The following is an 8926-nucleotide window of genomic DNA, read 5'->3' as shown; positions in this document are numbered from 1 at the left end:
GGCATGACCTGGGTGTTTGCTGCAAGAGAGATTACCTTATTATATTAAGTCATAAAGTGTGTTATCTCCTCAAAGTAATTATACATCCAAAATATTGGCTAAAGAAATGTTTAAAATAATTTGTGGTTAATGGTGCAGCCATTGAAAAACAGTTTAGCAGTTTCTCAGAAAGTTAAACATAGAGTTACCCTATTACCCAGCAATTCCAATCCCAGGCATATATACTCAAGAGAAATGAAAACATATGCCCACACAAAAACATGTACAGAAATGTTCACAGCAGAATTATTCATAATAACCAAAAAGTGGAAACAACTCAAATGTCCATCAATCAATGAATGGATAAATAAAATCTGGCATATCCATACAATATAATAATAACTCAGAAATGAAAAGGAATAGTTAGGCCAGGCATGGTGGCTCACACTTGCAATCCCAGCACTCTGGAAGGCTGAGGCAGGAGGATGGCTTGAGGCCAGGAGTTTGAGATCAACCTAGACAACATAGCAAGACTCTGCCTCTACAAAAATTTTTTAAAAAATTAGCCAGTCATGGTGGCATGCACCTGTAGTCCCAGCTATTTGAGAGGCTGAAGTGGTAGGATTACTTGATCCCAGGAGTTCAAGGCTGCAGTGAGCTATAATTGAGCCACTGCACCCAGCCCCTACCAACTTTCGTCTCCTGTATCCCTCCGAAATCCAAGCATTCACCATTTCCCACTTGTATCAATACAAATTTTTTTCTCAATTTTTTTTATTTCAAAATATTAAGGGAGTACAAGTGTTTTCGTTACAAGGTTATCTTGTATAATGCTTAAGTCAGGGCTTTTAGTGTGCCCACCACCAGAATAGTGTTCATTATACCTAATTGTAAGTTTTTATCCCACACCCACCCTGCCACCCTCCCCACTTCTTGGTTTGTCATATCCTTTATGTCCCTTTGTGCCCCTGTGTACCGAGCTATTGGCTCCCACTTGGTAAGAACATACGGTGTTTGGTTTTCCATTCCTGACATACTTCACTTAGAATAATGGTCTCCAGTTCCCTCCACAGTGCTGCAAATGACATTTCGTTCCTTTTTATGGCTGAGTGGTACTCCATGGTGTGTGTGTGTGAGTGTGTGCGTGTGTATGTGTGTGTGTACCATGTTTTCTATAAAAAATAAGGAATGCCTCATGAATTGCCATGCCATCCTTGTGCAGGGGCCATGCTAATCTTCTCTGTATTGTTCCAATTTTTTAGTATATGTGCTGCCAACGCGAGCACTCAATACCAGTTTTTATTCAAGTCCTCTTCATAATATTCTAGCTCCTTTTCAATCCCTCTTCCAATTTAAACCAGGTTCTATAATCTACATTTCTGACCATCTCAGTTCCTTGCTCATAACTCTCAATGGTTTCCTTTGGTTAGGGTAAAACCTAAGCTCCTCAACAAGGCATATCTTCAGTTCCCCCTTCCTCTGGCAGTACACTTAGATTCCTTTGGAGGAATTACCTTTCCCCCACTGTGGGTGGTGTTGATGGGACAATAAATCAAGGTACCTAGGCCGGGCACGGTGGCTCACGCCTGTCATCTTAGCACTCTGGGAGGCCGAGGTGGGCGGATCGTTTGAGCTCAGGAGTTCGAGACCAGCCTGAGCAAGAGCAAGACCCCATCTCTACTAAAAATAGAAAGAAATTATATGGACAGCTAAAAATATATATAGAAAAAATTAGCCGGGCATGGTGGTGCATGCCTGTAGTCCCAGCTACTCGGGAGGCTGAGACAGGAGGATCCCTTGAGCTCAGGAGTTTGAGGTTGCTGTGAGCTAGGCTGACGCCACGGCACTCACTCTAGCCTGGGCATCAGAGAGAGACTCTGTCTCAAAAAAAAAAAAAAAAAAAAGAGTTAAAAAAAAAAAAAAGAAAGAAAGAAAGGTACCTAGACGGGTGGGTCCATGCTGTAAGGCCAATTAAACTCTCCTTGTCAGGATTTTGAATCCTGAGTCGAATTATGCAGGTATGGAAAAAACATATATTGGTACTCACTCCTGACAGTTGAGTTATTCCTGCTGCCTAGAGTTCTGCAGCAGCCCTTGATCCTTTTTCCAAGCCTAGTTCTTTAGCTTTCCCGTCAATTCTGTGAGCCACCCATCTTTCCAATAAATTCCTTTTTTGTTTGTATTATCTGAGTGAGTCATTTTGCTTACGACCAAAAAACTGTAACAGATACAAGGATCTTGTCTATTTCCCGCCTTACCTCTCTCTGACATACCCTAATATGTTTTCCCCTCTTCCAATAGTGAGCTCCTTATAGTCTCCTACTCAAAGTGTACTCTTCCCTCACCTCTTAAGAGGCTGTTGACACACATCTCAGTTTCAGGGCAAGTGCAATCTCCTCTCCAAGGCTATTCTGCCTTCCCCTATATCCCTACAATGCACTAGTATACCTTGAACATAAACCATTATTTCAGTTATAATTTTTTGTACATGTCTCTTACTAGACTCTAAGTTCTTTGAGTAGGGACTGTGTCTTTTTATCTCTGATTCTCCAACCCAGTCCAGTGTCTGGCTCCAAAAGGCATTTCAAAATGTGTGCTAATGAATGCAAAAAACCAATGAAGGCTACCACACAAGACACTGTAGTATGGCAGCTTTACAGCCATGGCTCAGAGTTCTCTATTTTAAAGGCAAGTATGACTATGTGCCGGTCATACATGTAATATTTTCATTTACATTTTACTTCTTTTAAGTTGGCCTTCTCTGAAAGAAGGGCTGAGGAAGATTTTCCATTTCTCCAACATCAAAATTTTGTTATTTCAGGCTGGCTGCAGTGGCTCACGCCTGTAAGCCTAGCACTCTGGGAGGCCGAGGCAGGAGGATCGCTTGAGCTCAGGAGTTCAAAACCAGCCTGAGCAAGAGCGAGACCCCTTTTCTATTTAAAAAATATAAAAAAATAAAAATAAAACCCAAAAGATTTTGTTATTTCAATGACATCTTAATAAGCAAACTCTGGATGGCATCCCAACAAATTACACAATAAAAAAGAAAGCTGTTTTCTCTTATTTCCCTCATTTCCCTCATTCCTGGAATTTGCCATTTTGGCTCTTCCTAAGGAATGTTTTCGTTAGAATTTGTTTCCATTACAAGGCTCTTATTTAAAATAATCAGGGTTTAGCCATCAGGTGGCTTTCAAGCTATAAACAATAACGCATTTGGGGAATTTGAGGACTCCAGAATGTGGAAGTGTCTCATGCAAATCAGAGAGGCTACTGTTGCAATGTGGAGAGACCAGCAGCCCGAGGATTACGAGGATTACGTTACTGGCCCTCTAGTTTACCTTGAAATTAAATACCTTTCATCAACCAGTCCACATCTACCAGCTCACCCTCTGGTTCATTGGAGAAACAAGAAAAAAAACTTTTAAGTATTAAAAGTGGACAGCTTTGGGGAATAGGACTGAGGTTAAGAAAGGATGGGGCAAGGGAATATTTATTTTCATTATTAGCCCTTCTGTACCATTTATTTTATAACCTTGTGCGTATATTACTGTTTCTTTTAAAATTTTGTTTAAATTTTATCCAACTACAGTAGTGACACATATTTGCTCCTTCTGTTCTTTGACAACATTTAACAGAATGTTGTGTCCCTAATCCCCTATACTCACTAGACCAGTGGCATCCAAATATTTTTAAATGAACTTTATTGAGGCATAATTCACACACAATCAAATGCACCTATTTAAAGTGTACTGTTCAACAAGTTTTAACAAATGTATCTATCAGTGTTACCACCTCCATAATCAAGGTACAGAACATTCACATCACCCAAAAACGTTCCCGTGTACCTTTAGCAGTCAATCCCCAACTCCTGGCCCTGGCCCTAGGCAGCCACTGATCTGCTTTCTGTCACCATAGATTAGTTTTTACTAAAATTTTGTATAATAGAGCCATACAGAACGTACTGTTTTGCATCTGGCTTCTTTTGCTAGGCAAAGTTTTTTGAGATTTGTCCATGCTGCAAAAGTATCATAGTTTGCTCTTTTTTATTCCTTAGTGTGGATATGCCACAGTTTGTTTTGTCCATTCTCCTATTTTTGGGAATTTGAGTTGTTTCCAGGTTGGGGCTATTAAGAAAATACAGCTATCATGAACATTTGTGTCCACATTTTTCTTTGTATAGATATATACTTTCATTACTGTTAAAATAAATCCCTAGGAGTGGATACGAGAAGTTGACTGTCTTAAAGTGGTTGTACATTTAACAGTGCTGGTTGTCCCACATCCTGCAACACTTAGTATTGTTAGTATTTATTTTAAATTTAAAAAAAAAATGAGGAATAAATACCTAGGAGTTGAACTGCTGACTTGTATGGTAACTATATATTGAACTTTTAGGAAATTTTTAAGAAATGGCCAGACCTTTCCCAAAATGGTTGTACCATTTTACATTCCCATCAACAATGTGTGGGAGTTTTGGTTGCTGTACATCCTCACCTATATTTGGTGACATTGGTCTTCTTAAAGACCACTGTAGTGAGTGTGTTGTGATATCTCATTGGGGTTTTAATCTGTATTCTCTGATAATGAGTAATGCTGACCATGATTTCATGTGTTTACTGGCCATTATTATATATATTTTTGTGAAGTTAGTGCTCAAATCTTTTGCCATTTTTTTCTTTGCTTTTTTTTAAGAGACAGTGTCTTGCTCTGTCACCCAGATTGGAGTGCAATGGTGTCATCATAGCTCACTACAACCTAGAACCCCTTGGTTCAAGAGATCCTCCTGCCTCAGCTTCTTGAATAGCTGGGACTATAGGCATGAGCCACCATGTCTGACTAATTTTTCTATTTTTTGTAGAGATAGTGTCTCACTCTTGCTCAGGCTGGTCTCGAACTCCTGGCCTTAAGCAATCCTCCCGCCTAAGCCTCCTAAAGTGCTAGGTTTACAGGCATCAGCCACTGTGCCTGCCCTACAATTGCTTTTTTTTTAATGTTTTTTTTTATTTCAGCATATTATGGGGGTACAAAATTTAGGTTACATATATTGCCCTTGCCCCTCCTCCCCCCACAATCAGACCTTCAAGCATGTCCATCTCCTAGACGATGCACATCGCACTCACTATGTATGTTTATACCCCGCCATACACATCTGCCCAACACCCAATTAATGTTATTCCTAAATGTGCTCTTAGGTGATGATCAGTGAAACCAATTTGATGATGAGTACATGTGGTGCTTATTTTTCCATTCTTGGGATACTTCACTTAGTAGAATGGGTTCCAGCTTTTTAAAAACAATTTTTCTCCATTGAATTTACCTTTGTCAAACCTCAACTGTTCCATTAATCTTATGACTACCTTACTCTAATACTGCACTGTCTTGATTACTGTTACTTTATAGCAAAGTCTTGAAATCAGATAGTATAAATCCTCTAACTTTAGTCATCCTTCTCTAAATTGTTTTTTAGCTAATCTAAGTCCTTTGCATTCTAGTATAAATTCTGGAATTATTCTGTCAATTTCTACATAAAAGCCTGTTAGGCTTTTGATTGGGATTGCAATAAATCTATAGATCAATTTGAGATGAATGGACATCTTAACAATATCTAATCTTCCATGGTATATTTTCCATTTATTTAGATCTTCTTTAATTTCTCACAGCAACATCTTGCAGTTTTCAATACACCAGTCTTGCACATGTTTTGTTAAATGTATCCCTAAGGATCTCATGTTTAGGCATTATTGTAAGTGGTTTTGTTTTTAAATTTCAATGTCTGAGTGTTCATTACTAAGTAGTTTTTATGGATTTACATTTTGTATACTGTATTGGCATTGTATCCTGTGACCTTGCTAAATTCAATTGAGTTATAGTAGCTTTCTTATAGATTCCATAGGATTTTATATGCACATGATCACGTCATCTCCAAATACAGTTTTACATTTTTTTCTTTCCAAGCTATGTGACTTTTGTTTATTTTTCTTGCCTTACTGCACTAGTTAGTACTAATACAGTACAATGATGTATTGAAGCAGTAAGGTTAGATATCCTTTCTTTCTTTTTTTTTCTTTTCTTGTTTTCTCTCCCTTTTTTTTTTTTTTTCTGTTTTCCTAAACATCCTGTAATGCACAGGAAGCTATCCTTTGTTTATTCTCAATCTTATTGGGAAAACAGAATTTCACCATTGTAAATGTGATGTTAGTAATAGTTTTTTTCCAATTTATTTATTGTGGTAAAATGGATATAATATAAAATTTACCATCTTATCCATTTTATTTATTTATTTATTTTTTGAGACAGAGTCTTGCTCTGTTGCCCACGCTAGAGTGCAATGGCCTGAGCCTAGCTCACACCATGCCTGGCTAATTTTTTCTATATATTTTTAGTTTTCTAGCTAATTTTCTTTCTATTGTTAGCAGAGATGGGGTCTCACTCTTGCTCAGGCTGGTCTCAAACTCCTGACCTCAAGGGATCCTCCCACCTCTGCCTCCCAGAGTACTAGGATTACAGGCACGAGCCATCGTGCTCACCTCAAACATATTTTTGATGATGAATATATAAATTTTGGTTTTATTTTAGGGTTTCTATGATTAAAATCTTTTATACATAATATTAATGTTATCCTTACTCAGAGATTAGAGACCTTTATCAGGATCCAATTATTCCTACTAGTTATGCTCTCATCAATCTTCATTGCATACAATTCAGGTAAGTTACAAAAAAATGACAGAAAACCTATCTAATATATGGATGAAGAAGTTAGAATTTTGAAAGTTAAAAGTATGCCATGCCACTCAAGAAAAAAACCTAATGCTCTCAGTGGAGCATAATTACTACAAAAATTGAAGGTGACGATATAATTAGTTAACATTTTAGAAAGCAACTTATCAATAGCTGTAAAAATTGGTAAAAACAAGCAAACAAAAAGCATACTCTTTGATCTGCTAGTTCTATTTCTAGATTTTTGTTCTAACAAAATGATCCAAAACATGGGAAAGCTTTATGCATGAAATAAAGAATTGGAAATAACCTGAATATACCAAAATACAGTTAAATAAACCACATTGCATCCTCTTAGAAATATTACGCAGTCATTAGAAATTTTTACAAAGAGCCAGGCATGGTGGTGTGTGACTGACTATAGTCCCGGCTACTTAGGAGGCTGAGGCAGGGGGATTGCCTGAGCTGAGGAATTCCAGACTGCAGTGAGTTATGATCATGCTGCTGTACTTTAGCCTGGGCAACAGAGTGAGACCCTGTCTCAGAAAATAAATAAATTGGCCGGGCACGGTGACTCACACCTGTAATCCTAGCACTCTGGGAAGCCGAGACAGGAGGATAGCTTGAGGTCAGGAGTTCAAGACCAGCCTGAGCAAGAGCGAGACCCCATCTCTACTAAAAATAGAAAGAAATTATATGGACAGCCAAAAATATATATAGAAAAATTAGCCGGGCATGGTGGCACATGCCTGTACTCCCAGCTACTCAGGAGGCTGAGGCAGGAGGATTACTTGAGTCCAGGAGTTTGAGGTTGCTGTGAGCTAGGCTGACAACAGGGCACTCTAGCCTGGGCAACGGAGTGAGACTCTGTCTAAAAAAAAAGAAAAAAAAGTATATATATATGTGTGTATATATATATATATATATATATGTATAAATACATATAAATAAATAAATAACCATCTTTACAAAGGCTACTTAACAGTACAGGAAATAATTCATAAAGCAGGATATATACACATGTATGATTACAAATATGTAGTGGAAAAAAATACTATCCATAGAGACTGAAATTTACAAAAATGTTACCTGCTTTTTCCCTTGGGTTAGAGAAATAAGTACATTTTTTTCTATTTTCCTGTATTTTCCAAGTTCTATTTAATAGTATATTGATTTTTTTTTTTTTTTGAGACAGAGTCTCACTCTTTTGCCCGGGCTAGAGCGCTGTGGCATCAGCCTAGCTCACAGCAACCTCAAACTCCTGGGTTCAAGTAATCCTCTTGCCTCAGCCTCCTGAGTAGCTGGGAGTACAGGCATGTGCCACCATGCCCGGCTAATTTTTCTATATATATTTTTGGCTGTCCATATAATTTCTTTCTATTTTTAGTAGAGACGGGGTATCGCTCTTGCTCAGGCTGGTCTCGAACTCCTGAGCTCAAATGATCTCCCCACCTCAGCCTCCCAGAGTGCCAGGATTACAGGCGTGAGCCACCACACCTGGCCAGTATATTGATTTTAAAATGAAATATCTCACAGCACACCTGATGCATGGAAAAAAATAAATAAATAAAAAATAAAAAAAATAAAAATAAAATGAAATATCTATTGAAAATGTTGGGTGTTAGGATATAAAATAGAAAAATACACAGCAAAACACAATAAATGTATTTACAGTCTAGTTGTAACTATGTTTCAAGTGTCTGTGTGTGTGGTAGGAGAGAGAGTATAGAAAGTAAAATGTCAAAATGCCAGGAAGAATTATATAAAGTAGGATGGTAGTTGAGCAATTTTTTCTCTTATTTTCTAAATTTTCTGTCTTTATTTGTGTTAGTTTTATAAGAAATACCTTTTGATAAGTGTACCTGGCTGACTCCCAGGGAGTCAACTGCACCCAGGCCCCCTAGTTTACCCTGGGCCTCATCTCAGCTCGCTGCTGGGACTTGTGTCAAGATGATGAGAGGCCTATAGGGCATTAAAATTCTATTTTTTTTTTCCTTTTTTTTTTTTTTTTTTTGAGACAGAGTCTCGCTTTGTTGCTCAGGCTAGAGTGAGTGCTGTGGCGTCAGCCTAGCTCACAGCAACCTCAAACTCCTGGGCTTAAGCGATCCTACCGCCTCAGCCTCCCGAGTAGCTGGGACTACAGGCATGCGCCACCATGCCCGGCTAATTTTTTTCTATATATATTTTAGTTGGCCAGATAATTTCTTTCTATTTTTTAGTAGAGACGGGG

General features: G+C 38.2%; 1 non-coding gene across 1 annotated transcript; it reads right to left on the bottom strand.

The window, feature by feature from the left end:
• Positions 1-1156: 1156 nt before the first annotated feature.
• Positions 1157-1265, bottom strand: LOC138381007 (U6 spliceosomal RNA). The gene has a single exon (XR_011232964.1). It is a non-coding gene; the product is annotated as a U6 spliceosomal RNA (small nuclear RNA).
• Between the last annotated feature and the right edge of the window lie 7661 nt (positions 1266-8926).

The sequence above is a fragment of the Eulemur rufifrons genome, chromosome 2 (assembly GCF_041146395.1).
Source record: "Eulemur rufifrons isolate Redbay chromosome 2, OSU_ERuf_1, whole genome shotgun sequence".
In the NCBI taxonomy this organism is placed as follows: Eukaryota; Metazoa; Chordata; class Mammalia; order Primates; family Lemuridae; genus Eulemur; species Eulemur rufifrons.
Note: the sequence above shows the minus strand (reverse complement) of the source record. Positions and strands in the feature narration are given on the sequence as shown.